The sequence below is a fragment of the Pungitius pungitius genome, chromosome 8 (genome assembly GCF_949316345.1).
Source record: "Pungitius pungitius chromosome 8, fPunPun2.1, whole genome shotgun sequence".
Taxonomy (NCBI): Eukaryota; Metazoa; Chordata; class Actinopteri; order Perciformes; family Gasterosteidae; genus Pungitius; species Pungitius pungitius.
This window is the reverse complement of record NC_084907.1, coordinates 20687601-20709412: the sequence shown is the minus strand read 5'-3', so window position 1 is coordinate 20709412 and position 21812 is coordinate 20687601. Positions and strand designations below refer to the sequence as shown.

General features: G+C 48.8%; 1 protein-coding gene across 1 annotated transcript in view; it reads right to left on the bottom strand.

Annotated features, from left to right (window-relative positions):
* Nucleotides 1-21812, bottom strand: part of skib (v-ski avian sarcoma viral oncogene homolog b) — a 28204-nt gene that overhangs the window by 4832 nt on the left and 1560 nt on the right. The gene's annotated exons all lie outside the window — the stretch shown is intronic.

The window sequence follows — 21812 nt, the reverse complement described above, 5'->3', positions numbered from 1 at the left end:
GTGTGGCGGGCTGGTCGAGATGGCTAACCTCCGCGGCCCCTCAGGTCCGCACTTGTCAGACAGAGGATATGTTTACCCAGGAGGGCGCAGAGGATCGGCACAGACCTGCCTGCTACTCTCTTACTCACTGCTCTGACACCCTGCCTGCAGGAATGGCAAACACTCCCATCTCCCCGTCTGCCTCCGCAATTCATGGCAAGATGATTTGTTCCGTCTACGTTCAAAAAATCCTCAATGGGACGACGCTCCAGCGCCCCGGGGTGCACGTGGTTGTGGGACCTTCCCCCGCGGGGGGGGGGCCCGCTCCAGCGTGGTCGCCCTCGCGGCTGCAAACTAGTGACAAACCTCATCTGGCGAGAAAAATAGCTGGTACGTGTCACAGCTTCACTAGATGCAGCGGCTTGTGTGTGTGCACGTGTGTGTGTGTGTGTGCGCATGCAGCTATGAGCGGGTCCCGGGGACGTGTAGGGAGACGGGTGGGGTGTGGACCTGCACTTGTGTGTGTGTGTGTGGTAGTTTGTGTGCTGGTACAGTGTTTTCAACCTTTGAGGTGTTCACCTGAATCGCACATACCAAAGTTTTCGGGGTAGCGTTGCAACAAGTCGACAGCAGCGTCTGCAACTACTACTTAAAATGATTCTGAGGTAATTGTATCGGCAAAAAACAATATCGATTGTCCGGATCTGATTTTTATGAAAAATTAATTTTATCTTAAGGTTTTTTGAAGGCTAAAACCAGCAATTTTAAGAGGACATTTATTATGAGTATTGAGCATTTCATAGTTTATAAATATTAAACTAATAGCAAACTTCAGAACTCAAATTCCGGCAAGAAAACTGATAATTGAATAACATGCAATGACCTTCATGAGGAATGTTCTGTGTATTGTACATTTTCATTTTTATTAGATGTCCTTCCGTCTTGTAATTATTTATTTATTATGGTCAAAATAATAAAAAAAATCTAGGCACGACATGTTTGTTTGGATGCTCCCCTTCACCCCTCCCTGACTCTCTCAAATCTCTCCCTACCTGTCTGACCAGCGACCACATCACACGTACACACACACACACACACACACACACACGCATGTACACAGAGCGCCCTGTTTGTTCTGATTAAACGGACCTCCGGCTGACTGCATCCTGCTCAGCAGCAGTGACTCGGTGGCTCACCTGGCCGACCCGAGGCCGGTGGTTTTTCCAAGAACTGCTGCCCCGGTGTAATCAGACTCTGTAATTACTGGCGTGACTGTTGTTTTCCCGACAAAAGGATGTCTGCCTGTCTGGTACTATTTCTACCCTGAGGTTTGCAGCTCCAGGAAGGGTAGGAGCGCTAGACATAATAGAGTCAGAGAAACAGACACTCCCAGACACCACAAGGGACGTTTTGCTGGCTAAATCTGACACTGACCTCACAGGAGAGCAGCCGCACGGGGGCTCAGCTCGCCACCACATCACAGACATAGCACGGCCACGGAGTCATAACACCCCTCCTCGCACGTCCTGCTGCCGAGCAGGTCCTATGGAGGCGGACGAGAGGACATCCCTCTCTCCCTCTCTCCCTTCCCCTGTCTCTCTCTCTCTCTCTCTCTCTCTCTCTCTCCCTCCCTGAGAGAGGGGGGGGAGACTTCCTCCGAGGAGTTTGCTTTGGCCGAGTCCCCTGTGGGAACGGAGTCTTGAGTGGGAGGGGGGGGGGAGGGAGCGGGACCACAGAGGAAGCACTGAGCTGAAGGAATGTATACTCGAAGGCCAAGTACAGCCTCTCCTTTAAGTCTCCATTCAAGCAGTGCCCTTTTCAACTCGCTATTGTATGATATTTCTTTGAGGCGCTGTAATGAGGGAGCGTTTCAAAGGAAACCTGTAGGCTAAACAGGTTCTAATACCAACTAGGCAAGAGAAGACATGCTTTATTTTTTAACTAGTTGGTAATACCTGGATTAGCCCCAGATATTTTCATGCTGGCAAGCTAGATAATCACTGAGGAACACGTTACACAACACAACAAATCACAAACGTTATCAGTGTGTAGCTTGACCCCTTTGAAGAATAATTTGTCAATATGGTCAATAACTGGACCATGATGGCGAGGGAACAGTTATTTCAACATAAAGCTAACCAACAGTACTTCCCAAAAGGTTGAGCTATTCCTCGTATAACCTTACCTATGTACATGTTGACCGACCTTATAATAGCAGGCTAAATAAAAACTTTGAGCATCTGCTGTGCCACTTAAAAAAAAAAAAAAAAAAAAAAACGCAAATTAAATTATCAAGAAATAAAACATGAGGCCCTCATCTGGTGGGACAAAAATAGTTTTTCCCGGTGGAATTTCCTGGGGCAACCGTCATACAATACCGACCCACGGTGCACGATAGCGTGGCATTAAGAAAAGTGCACGGCAACAAGACAGAACCGTTTCAGATTACAGCCTCTTTTCCCCTCCTAAACCCCTGAATGTAATCCTCAGATCGACATGTGCTTAGTGGGGCGCTGTCTCACTCAAGGGCACACCAACTGGCACGCCTCGCTTGGGTAACAGCCTTAGTTGGAAGTGAGAGAATACTAGTTTTAGTAATCTGATCCGTGCGGTTCCGTGGAGATGCCCTGAGCCCTCTGTTCGACTCTCACTGCGTAAACTGTGCGACAGTCTTTTGATTTATATAAAGCCCTGTGGTCGCTCTCTAACAGCTGGGGGGGGGGGGGGGGGAATTATTGGTGTCTGCCCAGAATATCCCTGAAACTTCATCCCGGCTTCGCACCGACGCAGCTCGAGCTTTCATTTCCACTCACTAAATCTGAGCTCAATCTATCAATCCGCTCCGTCTCCGATGTGCCCCCCCCCGGTTTGAGAATGCACCGTTTACGTAGCACTGTTCGGACACACAAAGGCAGTCGCAGGGCTTCGGCATTAGGTCGGCATTACAGCTTCAGCCTTATTGGATTGCCGTAATTCTCTTTGGGATTGAGACTTGATGGGGTCTTGAGTCGCAACGCGGGGCAAGCCGCCGCCGCTCCTCCTTAAGGCGGAATACATCTTAAACAGAGCTTAAAAGGCAGAGGTTCCACACCAGTATTCGGGGCATCCGTCGAGCATTCGGTGAGCCGCGTGGGAAGCGGGTGTCAGATCGAGCAGGACCAGAGATCTCGGGAGGAAATTTGTGATTTTTGAGCTGCGTAAATGAAACGGTCGGCTATCGCAAAGCCCCGTGATCACCCCTGGAATAAGTATTCGGCTGCTTTACTTTAGCAAAAGTATCAAAAGTAGAAGTATTAGTCTCGCAAAAAAGCTCCATATTGTTGCTGTATACTATTATTGGATCGGTTACATACTTGTTATTTGGTCGAGGTGGAGCCAATGTCTTACTGTTTTATTTTCACACTCACAAAAAACTACAATATTTCACTGTGAGTTGCGGTGCAACAGTAGAGTAAATTCCCCTTTATTTGCTATTTAGTTACCTGACTAAATGTTCCTGCTTTCATTTCAACGTTGTATTACTGTACAACATGAATTCACCTCAATGCAGTCACACAAGTCCAAATGTGAACCCGAACTATTAAGACACACTACATTCTTTATTAAACACTCTATAATCCTTTTTGTACTCCCTGCGTCATAAAAAAAAAAAAAACATGTTCCCAATTGAAAGGAATTCTTTGAGAAGATCCTCTTGCTTGTGAGTGCAAACAAAACGAAGGATTAATGTACTTCTGCAGAGCGGGAAATGAATTCCGATTCAGGTCCAAACAAGGCGGCCGACACAGGACATGCCAGCCTGACCTTCTCACAGCGCCTCGACAATGGCGTCCAAACCCAGTGGCTCAATTCGAAGAATCAAAAGAGTGACCTGCGGGACGTCTGTTCCTAACCCCTCTAGTCCTTGGCCTCTGTGGAAAATGTCAAGGGAAGACGGTTTAAGAGAATTCGTTCAGGTGTTTAGGGAGTCGGACGTCGACGTGTAAACGTTCCCGCCGCAAGGAATTGTGGGACGGGAAATATTGCACCTCCGTTCCTTAGCGTTAACTTCAAACAAGCTCTTGCCGTGGCGGCCACCTGCACCCGCCGCCGTGTCGCTTCACTCACTTAGCAAAACGCACTATTTGAATCCAGCCACCGTCTCCCCCCTAATAGGATGACCTCAAACTACAAAGGTCTCATCCGTCATTTTAACAGACACCGAAACCCAAGACGAAAAAAGACACTAACCGGATATCGCCGCATATTCCACATTATTAGCCTGAGCACGTTTGGTATGGTTGAGAGGCAAAGTTATCTTAGTAAATGAAACGTGCTCTCCGGCTGGTGTATTTATAGACGTAGATGGCGCCAAATTCAGGAGATAGTTGTCTGAGCCCCCCCCCCCCCCCCCTGCTGCAGGCCTAGCATTGGAATAAGATAATTCGACATCGGATCATATGATCTGAGGGAAGACGCAAGACTGTGTCTTCAAACCAAGAAAACACACAAACACACGCAGAAAACCCCCCTGCATATCCGCTGGCACGCTACACACACACACACATACACACCCACACACACACACACACACAATGCCTTTATGCTTCTATTCCCATTTAGCACACACATATAGAGTAGGAGCAGCTGCAGTGTTAACCAGGAGGCCGGAGGGGATGAAGGTTAATGAGAAAGACAGAAAAAGGAGGGAAAGAGCAAAGACAGACTCGTTGCTGACCCACGTTTGCGGAATTTAATTTACTGCTCCTGAAGGGTAGAATGAATTCCTGCTTCGAAAAGTATTCACGCAACTTTCTGGAACTTCATGAATAAAAGAAGAAAGGTCTTCTGCGAATTCGTAAGGAAATTACATTCAAGGGCCTGTTACCACTTTGGCTTAGGTTAATTTCAGGGTTCAAAACATCTCACTGTAAAGAGTGTTTTAAAAGGCAAAACAAATGAAATATTTATTCATGTAAATATTACTTATTCCTTTTTCCCCTCTTCTTCGCATTTACTATGCAACAGTAATCACAGCTCTGACCAGGTAGTTTTTACCTGCAACGCTGCTGGAATACATAACAGTGATTCAGATTCACAGGGAAAGATGCAGAAAGCCTGCTTTGAGGAGACTCAACACCTGAACCCCCCCCGAAAAGACTCTCCCTCAATGCATCTCAGCCCGTTTCCCCCTCTTCTAAAATGACAAAGCGCTCAATATTTTTCTGTAATTTCATTAAACATAACGCTTCAGTGCTACTGCGTCCTGACGTTCACACACACACACACACACACACACACACACGTGTGCGTGCCTCAGCCAGAGGTCGATCTCCGTTGTGCAGCGGTGCCAAAGGCCGCCTTGATCCTTTGGCTTTACACTCATGTGACTCTGTACCGGTGAAGCTTCTCTTCTTCTCTCTTCTCAATAAACTTGCGGTTACTTGAGGCTTAATAATAAAATGGGACATAAAATGCTTTGAAAATTTGATTAAAAAAAAAAAGTTTAAAAAAAGAGACGTTGTCGCCTATCGGCAATATGAATGGAGATTTGGCTGTAATTGAATTGAAAAGAGGAATTTATTCTTTTTTCTTTTGCAGAAAGTGTAACAAACTGAGTTGTTCGTATTATACCAAATACACTATATGGGTTTAGGAAAATAATATTTTTTATATTTATAAAGCTTAAAGACATCGAAAAGAACGGTTTTCAAACTAAATAGTTAATATTGAAGTTGGAAGTGATTACAAGTGTCCAGCATCAGAACTGAATCCTCCCATAATGCAAATCAGTAGCAACTTTCATTGTCCATAAATCGCCCTCGTCGTTCACCATCAGTCTTTGTCAGACTTTAGAAATATTCCTCCGAGGACACCATCCATCCCACAGTAGAATGTTTTCGCCGGCTGAAAAAGTTATTTCTGTAAATAAGAACGGGACAGTAAATCTAATAAAAATAATTTCTGGAACAAAAGACAAACATGGGATTTTACATCTTAATACAGGCTGCGGATTGCGTCTGATGAAACGAATGTTGGTTTCCCCTTGATAGAAACCAACTCCGTCCCGTCTGAGACAGTTGTGTTCACAGAGCACCGTTTCCTCGGAGGTGGGAAACCTTGGTTTGTCACCGATAAGCACCTCGCCGGCTGCATGCAGGGAAGCGTGCGGCGCCGTCCTCCCTCGGCTCTAAAACGAGACGGCGAGTCCAGTGTCTGACCGGCTGGGTTTTAATCCTGCAGATTAATGCTAATGCTCACGGCAAAGAAGGCAGAAAGACGATTAAAGTGTCACTGGATAACCTCTTCAACAACCCAAACAGTAACAGCTCAAAATACACAGGCCATTATATATATCACTCACAGTACCTGGTACCGCAGGACTCCTCTGCACCTCCCTCGCCGGGCCGAGACAGGAAGAAAACCAAGTGCACACGTGGTGGGATGTGATATTTACAGTGGGTTTATGTGGACATCATGTTGCCGTCTTCCCCCTTTTCAGCCGCAGATAACTATTCTTTTCCTTATTTTCGAGATTCAAAAATAGTGGTCCCGAACCCCCGAATCATACAACTCTTCCATCAGAATCTGTCTCGGATTCTGATTCTCGCAATCTATTAACGATCAAAATATTTGTGCATATTATTTTAGCCTCTAGCTAGTCCATCTTTTCATTTCTAGGTCATGAGCATACACTGTATTGTAGTCTAAATATATACCGTGCTTTCAGGAGACCTAGTGCTTTAAATAATTTAGTTTAGTTTGACCAACAATTACCACGCGCACAGTAACCCACAGCTAATTTAGCTCCGCGACATTAGCACCCCCCCCCCCCCACACATACACACACATACACACACACTCCAAGCAGCCTGGGGAGAGGGGGGGGGGGGGGGGGCAGGTGGTAGGTTTGGAAAGATGAAAATGGGATGAATACCAGAGGTTAAGAGGTGTGATGAGTTGGGATGGGGGTAGACAGGGATTTGGGGGGGTGGGGGGGGGTTGGGCGGGGTGTCATAAAAACCGTAAGACGGCGAGGTGAAATTAGGGTCACTGCTCACCCAGGGTCCCATGTGATGTCAGTTTACCGACACAGTGTCCAGAGAGCTGCTCGAGAGCCACTTGGCTGAACTGGGGTGATAAATCCTGCTGAAACGTAAGGATGCCATTGTACTAATGAAGCCTTCCTGGTCACCAGGTTAGAAAACACAACCCCTCCTCCCCCCTCTGTTGTTTCTATGACCATTTAAGCAACGGCATAATATTAACGTTAATGCCGCCGGAACAGACTGTGCCTTTTAATGGCGTTTTTTTTCTTTTTTCTCTCCAATTTGATCAGCTTTGAACTTTTGCAATTTGACTTATAAGCTTGAAAAGATTATAGCTTTTACCAACGTTTAAAAAACCCAACTGGAAAGCTGAGCCGGTTGAAAAAGGGGACCGGGCCCAATTCAGATGGAAAGGGAAACTGTATGAAAATATTAAATAAAAGACCTTAAATTAAAGATGAAAAAGGAGTCTTGACGTTTCGGGGTTAGAGAGAGAAACAAAAAAAAAAAAGAAAGCCAGCGTTTGACCAATTAACTGTCAACGCATTTTCAAAACTGGGAGTAACTGCCTCCGAAAATGTTCTCCTCTCTGAGCGTAGGAGGGCCTCACAGAGCGAGTGTGCGTACAGTGATATTTGACAGAGATCAAACAGCATTTCGCTTGTTTCCGCTTGTTCAAGGAATTGTCTGTGAGGAAAATAGGGGGATAAAACACCCACAACATCCGCTCCTGAGAACACACATTCCATCCCTAAACACTGGTTTGTGTTTCCCTCCTCCGTTCGTAGGGAAAATATATCTACTTTACAGAAGTAAATAGGTGAGAGGGGTTGGAGCCTGGCAGCGTCCATTAAAATGAACACGAGCGCTCTAAAATGGAGGGCTACGAGGGTTGGGTGGTGGACCGCAGCAGCTCCTGATTTGCCGTCTGTTTCTCGACTCGACCGAAAATTCTTGGAAATGTCTTTTCCTGGATGATTTTATTGCACAAGAGCCTGTGTTTTTCTCCATGGCAACCACATAACAGTAAAGCCCAACTAAGCTCTGACTCAACAAACAGAACTCCACAAAATACCCATTTCCACGCCAGGGTTTCCCCCTCCCCCCCCTCCCCCTCCCCCCTTCGCCCAGCTTTCCTGCAAAAAAACATGCCCGAGACGGCTTTAAAACAGGAGGCCCGGATGATCACACGGACCATGAATGAAGACGCACACTGGGATTAATCAGGGCACACATGTGACCTACTGCAGATGATATGTGCAGGGGAAAAACGGCTCCTGGCCGAGCCTCGGGATGAAAAGCTTTTTTTTTTTTTTTTTTTTTTCTCGAGCGACGACACGTTTGGTGCAAGTCGGTCTGGCGGCAGCTGGGTGCTGCTTCACCTGCGAGAGCCTTCGCTTCAAGCAACAGCAGGTTCACAACCAATGCACCGGACGGAGCGTTACATAAAAGTCTGCCTCCCTCTCTCTCTCTCTCTCTCTCTCTCTCTCTCTCTCTCGGCGGGCTGAGCTGGAAGGATGCGGGACGCTCTGCGGCGCTAATGTAGCCGCTAGCTGGGACGGCAGGCCGGGGATTAGTGTTGCAGGCCATGATGTGTGTAACTATGTAATCTCCGCGACCTTTGCCGGGCAAATCTCTGAGATCTGCAGTTACGACGAGACAACCTTCAAGCTATTAATTACACAAGAGTACATGCAAACGAACGAACGTGATGGGTCATATCTTTAACTTCTTGCAAAGACAACGTTTCTTAAAGGGAGACTCAAGGAACCGTCTTCCTCCCGCCACCTGTCCTTGAATCACACTCCTCACTTTGCACAAACCAGGAGAAGATTTGGCTTGCTGCTCTCTCATTGGCGAACCACCGATCCGTCTTGTCTCGACTAGTTAAGGCCATTCCTGAGGGAAAAAAAACGGGACATGTCGGCTAAACTGTAACTTAAGACAACAGCGAGCCGGGCCGCAGTTTCAGCTGCTGCCGAGCAGCTGTGAGACGGTTAGCGTGTGCGGTTGCTCTCAGTCTCTCGGAGGCTTCACCCTAGCAAAAACACATAATCAAACTAAATTATCCTTTATTTGTTGCAACAAAAAAAAAAAAAAGGTCATTGCGAAGGGGCATGGGAGGCTCGCCAACTTCTCTCTTTCGCCTCACCAGCACTCCCCGTCTCCCTCGTAGTGAGCACAGAGGAGTATGCCGCAGGGAGGGGAGGCCCTGCACAGGAACTCAATAATAACTTTCAGCAGTCTAGCCAGGGGGCTGGAAGCCCAGACTGCGGCTGTTCCCTCTCGTCCTCGTCCCTCCCTCCGCGCAGGCCCCCACGCTCCTCCCTTCGCCCCCCCCCCCCCCCCCTCCCTTTCCCCCCTTCTCCTGCTGGCCTGTGTCTGCTCCACAGGACTGATGCATTCTGCAGACAGGCCAGCGCTCTTAAAGAGACACAGGCCACATATTTATCCTGTGAATCACTGCAGTGGACGGAACCATTAAAGCAGGAGCGCAGTCCTTCATTTCCAGCCTCTCAATCAAGGCCCTGGGCCTTTTTTCTCCCCTTTTCTTAAAGCTCGAAACTCTTACATGACACAAAATGCGAGTGTACAAACAGACCGAAGTATGTTGAGAGGCTCTCAGTGAATCTCTTGCTGGATTCTTTCACTGTGGTTGCCTTTGAAGGTGTCTTTGATGCTTTCTTCAAAGTTTGTCAAGTGCAATGAATGTTCCCGGCGATGGGAGAATATTTTATACGCATTGTCATGATAATTTTGGAACTCTGAATGGAAGTTGCCTGTGGGGTTGCACTAGATTAGATCGTGGCATCCACCTCAGACAACACTGGGAAATCAGGTAACAACCATTTTTACTATCAACTTCCCATTCATCAATCAATTGCTCGGCGTGTTTGTATCACTCGCAATCCTTGCTGAAATCAATTATTTCTTTGGTCCCAATTGTTACCTAACTCCGCCCTGTGAGTTGAACCGAGCATTAGCCGCCTAAATAGTGTGTGACCGAGCGGAGCGCCGCAACACAGCAAGGAAACGATTAAAAATGTATTAGAGTTGAGTGACACAGAAACCTACAAGGGCGTGCCTGCCAAACACGCTCCTACCCTGTTGCAAAATGTACAAAGAGCCAGCAACAGAAAGAGGTCAATACAACTCGGTTATTCAACAAGGCGTTGGGTTCCACTCTTACTTTTAAACTCTCTCTTCTCATAACTCAACAGATGCATGAAAATACGTATAAGTATCTCGAAGGGGCTAAAGGGTTAAAACATCTGAGCTACAGCATAACAAAAGATGAAATCGCTGTGGGAGGTATCAGTGCCAGAGTCAGCAGAGCAGCACAGTCCTCTGCGATGATAACCCCACTCTGGAAAACCCATAAGGCTCCACATCCAGCGTCAGACGGGCCGCGCAGCGCCAGCCCGCGCTCTTAAAACCGGGAAAGAACTCTTCCAGCAGAACATAACTGAGACTCTCAGGAGTGTCTTCACTGCAGAGATCTCCTCCAGGATCCTCACTGGTCTCTAACTCCGGCATTTTCATGGCTGAATGAATGCTGTTTTTTTTTTTTTACCACTTACTGTAAATCAGATGTGCAAAGCAAAATAAAGCCACCACCTAACTGTGAGACTGAATAAATTATTTTTATTTTTTAAAACGCGGAGAACCTGGATTGTGTAATGGCACAAAACAACGTGCTGTTTGCTACTCTGTGGTGTGCGAGGCGCTTCGAGAGGGTGACGCATACCCAAACAACACCAAGCCATTGAATCACCAGTGTTACGCAGCCACATAAATTCCGCACCATCTGCAGGACTCAGATCTGATCTTTTTGCATGGAATAAACAGCCGACGACGATCCCGCGACAAGGGGGACACGCAGCCGCTGAGCTGCCGTCTCCCGGAAAAACACCCTGCAAAAACACAGAAACAAAGATCTCCTGCCCAGAATGCATCTTTATTAGCAGCGGTAACAGCTTCAACGGTCAACGTCCTCTCCTTTGCCCTCGAACTCTGAACCGAGTGTCCCCCCCCCCCCCCCCCCCCCTCACCTAACGAGGCAGATGCGGGATGAAAAAGAAGGAAGGCAATGAACTTCTGACCTGTCATTCAGACTGCAGAGGAAGCTCTGCAGCTCGGGGGCAACCGGAGTCCAGCATCCACTCTGTCTCTCCTCCCCTCAATGTCTCACCCAAGCATCCCATAAACCCCCCCCCCCCCCCCCACTAAAAACCTCCCGCTCCCCCTTTTATGGCTGCCAGATGGTGGGGAGGCCTCCGTGCCTCTGGACTTGCCTCTCCAGTCTAGTAAAACCAGTTGACCTCAGCAGCATAAAAAACGGCTATTTATGAAAAGGCCTGGAACAAAACACACAAACATCCTGCCACTGAAACAATCAAACGCCATCTCATCTCCCAAAGAGCCGTTTTACAAGATGAGAGACACACCAGTAGATGCGGACCCCTGCTCCGGGGGGGGGGGTGGTGAGGTCAATGTAGCGGCTACTCCCAGGTACCTTTTTTTTTTTTTCCTGTCTTCCCAGCGAAGGGTTTTTTATTTGCGTGCCTCGGGTGTGAGCGCAGCGACTTTTGGCAGCTTCTAAAATGCCTCCCGAGGAACGGAGAGGCAAAAACAAACAGAGCCGTCGGCGTCCAGGTTCGAAAAGCTGAACCGCAGAAACCTCCGTCTGGCCCGCGGTCTCACGGCGTCCTGGTCCAGCGCTGACTTCACCTAAAACCAACGCTCCCATGAACCGTCCACCTCGTAGCGAGGGACACGAATCTGAGAAAAGGCTCGGATTCGAAACCTTCCACTCACGAATCCCCTTTTCTCTCACTCCTTGTGGCCGTTGTTCCCTTTGATTTGCATGCTCGCACTGACTCCAACGGTTGTGGGCGTGCAGAGTTGGGTGGAATTGAGGGTCGGATGGCCACAGATCGCCTTGTTAACAGACAACAGCCTTATAATCAATTGCTTCCTTTTTTCTTTCTTTTTTACTGCAAATCCATCCAAGTGATTATCAGCACTTCCAACGACAACTTTCTCTCCTCTCAGCCCACCTCAGATACACCTCCTTTTTTTCTTCTTCCTTTATCTTCTCTGCCCCTTTTGGAATCGACCATTTATGTCCCGCAATTCAACCTGACCTCCAGGCGACCCCCGGCGTGGCCGCCTAAGCTGTTGAGGTTGCTGTGTGACTGCGGGTTATTAGTGCGATAAAAGTTTACTGTCCCTCAAGCCACTCGGCGCGGCTGCTGTTTAACGCCTCCGAGGAGCAGGTCCGTGGAAGCTTTTCGCAGATTGGCCGTGGGGGGGGGGGGCACTTTGGTCGGTACGCCGGCACTCAAATGACCTTTGAGGATGACATTTTGGAACCAAGACGAGCGCCACGAGCGGCCAGGGTCGACAGCTAGAATGCAAGAAGCACGGAGAGAGGCGATCCAGCCATGCAGGGAGAATCAAAGCAGAGCATCCCCCTGTGCATTGGCTTCATAGAAATATGTAGACAAGAGGGCTCGGGGGGAGGGGGGGGGGTGGTTGTCTCCGCTATGCTTTTTTTTTTTTTCCTGTGCGGCAGAAGTTGTGGGCAGCCAAGCTAACTGCAGCCTCAGCACTTCTCTCCATATTCTCCAGTTTCAAGCCAAGGGAGAGAACAAAGGCAGCGAGCTAAGCCCGCTGCAGAGGTAATGAGGACAGGAGCAGCGGCGCAGGAGTGTGCGCGCCCTCAATAACAAGTGTTACTGCAGCCTACGGTGGAGTCCTGCTGGACAGCGGGGGGGGGGGGGGATGAAAAGCCACGCAGCTGCCGCCCCGCGAGCGGCCACTACGCCCGGAGTCTTACCCCCCGCAGAAGACAGTAACGACTGACTGACTGCAAGCCCACCCACCCTCCCCCCCCCCTTTTTTAGACTGCAGCGCTGTCTACCACAAAATGGAAACCACAGTGCGACTGGAATTTGCTTGGAGACACGTTGAGATCCACGAGGAGACACAGTGAAACTGTTTATTCCATCGAGAAGGCTCGAGCGAGAAATGATCGAAACGAGAGGCCGAATTGTTTTTAACCAGCAGCGGTTTTCCACTTTCAGCGGGGAATAAAAAAAAAAAAAGGAATTGTAGATGAGATGATTCCAAAGGACCAAAAACTTGAATCCTTATAATGCACTGTCAATATCAAACTAAAGCGTGTCAGATGGCGGCGCTTCCCGAATGACAGGCTCAGATTCCTGAGAATGACAAACACTGCGATCCTTTGGTGTGAAGTATTTGACGAAAAATGGCGCGGGCAGGGCATCGAACTGAGGGAATCTACATCACGGCTTAAAGAGAGCCCCAATTAAACTTGAGTGCACATTGATATCCAGAGTGTCTCCCAAAGTCTCACCAGCTCACCTTGGGAGTCAATAATGCGATTAAAACTTGGAATGGAGGTAAAAAAAACTCCAAAAGGATAAACATGTCTTTCCGGAGTTGGTATTCATTATGCACTTAATATCCTTCTGTAGCCGGACGTTGCGTGGTCTGTTTTTGTGTGTGTGTGTGTTTGCTGTTTCGAAGCGCAATGAACAGCATGTTCCACTCTGCTTTGCTGCTCCATTTCATAACAGGAAAAACATGTAAACACCCTATACGTTATCCCCTTTTATGAAGCAATTATAGTGGTTAAGTTTTTAACGGTGTTCTAACATTATTTACCCAAAATGTCTTTAATTCTGAAGTCGGGGGCATTCCACCGAGAGGCTGTTTTGGCAGCTCCTGCCTGTAAAGCTGTGTCAGTGCTGGTCCATGCCAGCCCCACCCCATTAAGGCTGAACCCTGCACATCATGTGTTTCCACTTTACCGATAGGGTGGAAATGACCTCAACGCAGTAAAAGATGACAGGGGTGCTAGCGCTGTTCACCAGATGTGAGGAGAAAAAGAGAGAGAAAGAGGAGGAGGAGGAGGAGGAGGAGGAGGAAGGGGGAAAGAAAACCATTCGCCTGAAGAATTTACTGCAAACCCCCGAGGAGGCCTGTGATTGGGAGTTCAAGTCGAGCTTTGGAGGTTCCTGGTGTGTCTCAGCGCCACTCGGCTAGCATGTGCCCTCCCGGCCAGACGTAGAGCTGCACACCAAACACACACACACACACCACCCCCCCCCCCCCCCCCCCCCCCCAAAAAAAAACCCCACTGTCATTTCACTGCACCTGCCAGCAACACCAAGCCACTTCCTCCCACTGTGTCCGGCCATGCCTCTTTATCCCATTTAGTACAGCCTGCATCGCAACAAAAGCAGAGAAATTAGGGAGCTGCATCGGCGATAGGGCGACTAATCTCTTTGGAGAGACTCATTATATCTGCGGTCTGTACAGTTCGGCAGCTGGAAGGAGTGAATTAAATATGGACATGCAGAGATGGCCGTCTTTGTGGAGATGAGTGCACCGACAATGCCCCGCTATTACCTCTGGAATAATTCATGCATTCCATCTGGGACAGATGTCCTGACCAGACTGTCGTCGTTGCGTTTGATTAAACACATTCAATTGATGCTGGGTCATAAGTGAATTGATTATTTTTATTATTAAAAAATATCTGGCTGGTGACATATTCTTTTAGCTAAAAACTGTCCTCCCGTGTTGTCTAAGCCTCTGTTAAGTACACACAGTACATCAATTAAAGTTCACTTGACCTTGGACTCAAACACGTACTTCACTTAACACTACTACACCTTTCTATTTGTACCAAATATTTGTATTTGTACCAAATAGAAAGTTGGTTACTTTACACTACTTGTTTTTGATGACGATCTGAAAAGCTGCTTGAGGTTTTTTTTTTTTTTTTTTTTTTTTTTTTAAGCGTGCGCCACCTCTTCTCTGGACACTTGCCGATTCTCTGCTTAAGACACAAGTCCTATAATAGTCCGCTCATTATCGGATGAAGGGTAGGCCTGCTCTATTTCAGGCAATGGTTGTCTGTGTCTGCGCTCGTCTACTAGCTGGAAATAAAGCCAGACGCTTGTCAACGCCACAAGCACGAGGGAGGCAAATGGCCCAGCTAGGCAGCCGGCACAGCGAGCGGGGGGGGGGGGCAAGCAACTATTAGACACCTGCAAAAAAGGGGGGGGTACGCTTGTCTCTATGCATGTAGACTGGGCTGTATTGATGCAGAGAGAAAGAGCAGAAACTGACAACGAGGTTGGGGGGGGGGGGGGGGGGGGGGGGGGCCGGCCAGAAGAACCAAATTTCCCCCTTTTTTTTTTTGACGAGATCCAGAGTAGTAAAAAAGACAAGCACGGTCAAAGAGGGGGGAAAAGGTACACCAGATAATGCTCGCGAAGAGTGACCATGACGGACCTCGGGGGGGGGGGGGGGGGGAGACGACGACTGTAATACTGAATAAAGAACCCCCCCCCCCACCACCACCACCACTCCTCCACTCACTGCAATAGAGTCTGCTAGGACAGCTGTGCTGAATTCATTTGATACGGGTGCCTGCTGACAATGCTGCATTGCTCCATCTCTGCAAGAAAGCATGTCGGGTTGCTCTGAAGAGCACACGGGGGCCTGCAGCTTTTCACCAACACTGAATGATTGTTCTGCTATATAACCCAAAGCTCTGACCCTTTGCGAAACCAAGCTAAGAGAAATAAACCTTTTATTTGGACGCCCGGCCCGAGGAGCGGCGGTACGTGCAGCTCGTCGTGGAGGAGAAACGGTGCTCTTGGAGCCCATTTTGAGATGCAATGTCCCGGCAGCAGAGCAGATACGGGAGATAATAGGTGAGAGACAAAAATAATGTGGATCCCACTCATTTTTTCATTTAGTGGGCTCTTGAAACGAGCCTGCAAAAGGAGATGAGGTTACCCTGACAAAGTAGCACTACCCTCTCCATTTCTTTCTATCTATCTATCCATCCATCCATCTATACCCTCTCTCTATCCATCTCTCTATCCACAAAACACAATAAACAGATGGCAAGCTCTCATCTTTTCCAAAACTGAGACAATCAGCCCTCGCGCCCCTGGAGCAGTACAGTGATACATGTGCGGCGTATGTAGGCCAGTCTGAATACAGACTGATAGAGCATGTGCTCACTACAGTGGAGGTGGAGATCTAAGTATAATGCAGTATGAGGGGGAGTGCAGTTGGAGATTTCAGTGGAGGAGGAGAGCCTGTGTCCATGTGTGTATGTGTATGTGTGTGTGTATGTGTGTGTGTGTGTGTGTGTGTGTGTGGCCTACAGGGTCGAGGAGGTGTCAAACGGAGGAGGTGAGTGATGGTAGCGGGGCAGAGGAGGTGTCAGACACGTAGGTCTCGCTGATGGAGAGCTCTATACAGTGCCGACCCAGTGCAGTAGAAGCATGTGTGATGCAGAGAGGAGGAGGAGGAGGAGGAGGAGGAGAAAGTAAAGCGGCAGGAGGAGAAAGTAAAGCAGCAGGAGGAGGAGGAGGAGGAGAGACTTTCATTGGAGGTCACAATGAAAGAGGATGGGCAGTGAATGGAGGAGGCTGAGGTCTCTGCTGTAAGAGGTCTATGCACTGTGAGGTCTGTGCATTCATATATGCGTGTGCGTCTGTGTGTGTGTGTGTGTGTGTGTGTGTGTGTTTTGGGGCGCTTCTTTGAGCCCACCAGCCAGAGAGCACGAAGTTCTTATTTAGCACAGGAAGAGCAGCTCTGCTTAGCAACCACCGCCGCCCTCCAATCACAAGCTGCACGGAGGAGACTCCAACTGAGGACGAGTCCTTTCTGGGAGTGTGTGGAGACGGGCAGAGACCTCTAAATGGTGAGGGCCACACCTACTCCCACGCACGCACACACACACACACACACACACGCGCGCACAAAACAAGTCTTTGATGTCAATTCTTTCCCAAGAAATCAAGCTCCGAGCCTTTATCTCACTGGCGCTCGAAGACAAAAGTGCACCGACACCCCTCTGTGTCTCCTGCGCATTCGCCGTCTCCTGAACTCGGTGGAGAATTTAAAGTTAATCTAAACCATCCTAATCCAAACATTTTAATTATGCATATCCCAAAGAGCAAAGGAAGACGCGGAAATCCTCCAAGCATTGCTTCTCGGTCCCCCCCCCCCCCCCCCCCCCGCAGCCGCACTCAGCATCGTGCTTAGACTTGGCACAGCACCAGTTGCAAGTGAAAAGATAGCGGCACTGATTGTGATCTGCTAGCCATCAAAACAGGAGGCACGGAGCGAGATTTGGGCCAGATCCTGTCTGAACACTGAGCAGTCTGTTTGGTTTAGCCGCGTGAGCTAATCCTTATGATGGCGACGGAGGTGGTCGGTGGGCGTGTTGTAGGCGAGAGCAGCGCGCCGATTTGTCATATGGCACCAGCAGGGCCCGCTTCTGCTCCGGGCTGGAGGTTCAGTTGCGCATCTCCAATGTGGTCTAACAGTTATGTAGCTCAAGAGCTCAGGGTCACTGAGGAGAGACGGAGCGACCCCCCCCCCGCCCGTGCCTCTAGGTCTCTCCATTGAAAATGTTGAATCGGTATGTACAACTAGAATGTTGGTTTCTCCGTGTAACGCGCTGTCTGCAGAACATCTCGACTCGAGCTCTAATTACAGAATTCCAGGGGGACCGGCTGTGAATCGGGAGGCTACTCGGCGTGGTCCAGAGGAGGAGACGTCCATGGCTGACACTCAGTCTGTCTGCGTCTATCTGCGATCCGGGAAGACGCTGTCCAGAGAAGATGATGGTTTTGATGTGCACTGTGGTCTCTGCATTCCAGGGGTTATGTAGGCTTAGCAGAGTTTAACCCCCCCCCCCCCCCCACCCCCCACCCACCTCCCCCACCCTCCCTGACTGCAGCAGCTTAGTAGCTCAGCCAACAGCAGATGCAGGCTCCAGGATTTCCTGTCTCTGCACCAGATGGGTCTGAGTCTTAATCACAGAGCTGGAAATCGGGAGGTGATCGAGGAGGAATTGATGATAACCCAATACAGGCATCTGTTCCGCCACTAACACGTCGGCGGACCCGACCGGCTTGTTGACTTGGAGTCACAGCCAGCGCTCATCTCCTCCCCTCATCTCATCAGCGCTAATCATCCTCCTCCCTCACTCCATGAGTTATACGAGAAGTCTTTCGCACAGACTGTGCTGTGTCACCGAAGTTTAGCGAGGATCGGAGCAAAGAAACTTGAAATGTCCCCATGAAATATTCGGGAATTAGAAATGTGCATTACAGTTTATTGCCAAATTACAAGATGAAAACAGGCGAGACTGGATATACGCTCTCGAAATTGTTTTTTCTTTCAGTTAAATGGTTGCATACCATAACCCATTTTCTCTAAAAGCTCACTTTCTTATAACCCGGTGGTAGACATATACGTACATATTGTTTTTTTCTGATTTATTTTTCTTGTTGTGTACTTTTAACAGTGTTTTACCTACAGCAGAGTACTTCACATTGCGGTATTAGTACTTTAACTGCAAGCGGTGCAACGGACAAAAACGCACAGGAGGTAAATCAACATGATATCAGTATATTATCAAGGATATTTTCAAATATTCATACAGAGTATGATTGCAAATGTGTTCAAAACCACATCTCAAATAATCCATTTCAAGCATTCCTAATGAGGCCAAACTCATTAATTGTGATTTTCTTTTTCTTCAGGAAATAGTGATTAATTAAAACTAGCCCGAAATCATTGACGCAAAAATATATTAGTGAGGGAACATCGTGATGAAGACCCAACAACTGCAAAATGTTTCCGCTGAAAGTCAATAAACAATAACATTGATGTATGGCCCTGCCCTCTCTCTGACACGCAGACGCCACAACGGGCTCCAAATGGGTCTTTGTGCGCGTGAGAGGGGACCCGGTGACGGGGCGAACTCACGAAGCGTGGATTTCCCACCCCCCCGGGGGAGAGGCTGGAGGTTACAGAGCAATCCACACAGAATCCACAGAAACAAGGGGGCTAACAAAGAGAAAAGGCTGCACTTCACAGCCTGCGAAAGGTCGACCCCCCCCCAAACAAAGGAGGCGGCAGGTCTTTAGCACACATCACCCACGACAGAACCCCAGCTGACACTCTTTTAACACGGGGTCACCTCTGGCAGAATGGGGGCCACAACCCCTGGGAGCTCCCATGACAGACCCCTTTGCCGTGACACGCTGCCTGCGCTTGGACCGAAATGCTCTCCGTCCAGCAGTCGCTGCGTGCACGGGGCGGTGGGCTTCTTGGGCCGATGGGGGGCTGGTCAATGGGGCTTTGAGGAGGTGGGGGGGGGGGGGGGGGGGGGGACAAGCAGCAAAGTAGCACAAATACGAATTTGCAGCTCCGGGAAAGTGAGATTTAGCATTACGCCAAATTCAAAATGCACATGGCTTGGTTTGTGTGTGTGTGTGTCCGGGGGTCACGTGGGCGGATTGGATCTTAGCTGGCTGGGTCAGCGCTGGGCAGACAGGCCCATCGAGGAGCAAAGAGATGCACATTGTGGGCTTTCAGGGATTCCCAGAGGTCAGCAGACAGATGGGAATGGAAATGAGCGGGCAGAGCGCTCATTCTAATCTGCCCCACACAGCTGATCCAGTCATTACACTCGACTGTTTACATGCAAACACAACTGAGAATACTCGCAATACTTAAGGACACACACACACACGCAGATAAACACACGGTGACATGATGCCGAAGAGATGTATTTTTCATTCGCTTTCAATAACAGCTAATAACTGCAAAAACACAAACCTTTCCACTTCGACACACACACTGAGGAGAACAATGGGATGAAAAATGGCATAAATTGGCGTCAGTTGAATGGCTTTAATATCCATTCCATTAAGAAAGGTCTGCCCAGTTCTCCAGGGTCCCCTCTTACCCTCCACCTCAGTCAGATGATTGATCACATTGCGTTCACTTCTAGGGGACTTTTTTTCTCTTTTTTTTTCTCTCCTCTTTACAGTTAATGCTTGGTATTTGACTTTAAAGGGAAAAAGAGTTTTTGCAATTCCAATTCTCTTTCTTTAATATTTTTCATGCTAATAAGAAAAGTTAACATTCAAGTTTACACTCGAGGTTCAACACAATGGAGGAAGCGATTTGAATTGGAACACGGTTTCCATGGAGGTGACATTTTTTTTAATCTGAGACAGAGAACAGTGTTTGCAATGTTTTATTGGAATCAAGCAGCGGGTTGAGATCCACTGCTCTGTCCTTTATCAGACTGCCATCTGGCCACTGGACTGGACACAAGGGCACATGATTGGATGGTGTGAAAAGAATGGGGGAAGGCTCGGTCAGTGTCTTTGGGGAAAGGTCAGGGGGTTATGGCCCTTTGACAACACATGTCAGGGCCTGGCTCACACACACACACACACACACACACACCCACCCTGCATCTCCTGAATGAGAGTCTGCAGCCTCCTCTCGGCAATCTGGCCTCATCTGCACATTAAGCAAAGAGCTAAATGCCCAAATGCTGGATTTGATGCATAACAGACACAATGGTTTACTGCGTCTGCTTTTGTGAGGAGGCTGGTTATGTTTTCATTTCTACATGAACAGCCTATTAAAAAAAAAAAAAATGGAATAATTATGACTCATACTGAACTCTCTCTAGCAACCTGCGCTTTAGATATATCCCACAGAAGAAGAAGAAACACCAGCAACAACTGTCTCCGCAGTTTTCCTCCAGCTGTGCGGCATCTGCACCAGGCACCACATACAGTAGATGGGGGTGGTCGTCTAGACGGATGGTTCAGGCCGGGGAGCTAACTCGAGGCTGTCTCTTATTAATAAAACACTCTGACATCAGAGGGAGGCTGAGCCCGGCCCGATAACAGTGAGTTTTTTGTTTTATAGGTGCGCCAAGTCTGCGAGCCCCCCCCCCCCCCCGTCCCGTCCCGTCCCGCCCTTCAGCAGCTTGGCCTGTCAGTCTGATGTATGGGCGAGCGCTGGCGTGCGGCTCCCCGAGGACCGGGCCTGTCCGCTAACTGGGACGCTACTGACAGTGATTCACGGCCAACGTGCACTGCCCCCTCTGCCACGCTCCCTCCATGGCGCTCGGCACCCCCCCCCGATTATTTCACACACACACGCTAAGAAAGACGGTCAGTTCGGCCCTGCGCAGAACTCAGCATCCTGATTAAATATAACTCACGGGTGATACATCACGTCCTGCTGAAGAAGGAAGAAACTAGCTACAGGTGCTGACCTGGGACCTGCGACAACTATGGTTGGTACTGAGAGATGTTTCTTGTATGCACAACGTCTGGGTCTAAGTTCTGCAAGCAGGACTGGTAACCTTTCCCCTCAGACATCTTTAAACCTTAAAACCAATAACTTTTCAAAGAGAGTACTGAGGTCTCCCTGTGAGACATCTTCTGGCTCCTGCTCAGATGGAGCATCACCCCGATGATGCGTACAGAGATGTCCACTCATTAGCAGAGTCCCACACAGCAGCTGCTGTGTGACGAAGGAACAGCCACCTCGTCTCCTGGCCCTCCGTCTGCACTAAACGTCTCTTACTCATGCAAGGAGCCTGGACATTGGCACGCAGATTCATATCTTATCCTATGCCGACCAGCCACACACACACACACACATTTCCATATCCCAAACCTCATTAAACTCTTATCCCCTTCCCCACCTCGTTGCACCATAATGGGCTTCCCTGCCCCCTTCTTCCCACTCACGCTGATAAAATATATCACCGGGATCACTCCATCTATCAAAATGCAGATGCCCTTGGGCAACCCTGAGGGTGGTGGGGGGTGGGGGGGGGGGGGGGAGTAGGGGTGCAGATGACTTTCCAGCTGATGGATAGAGGCTTCGCTGTCAGTCTCCTCTTTCAGAAAT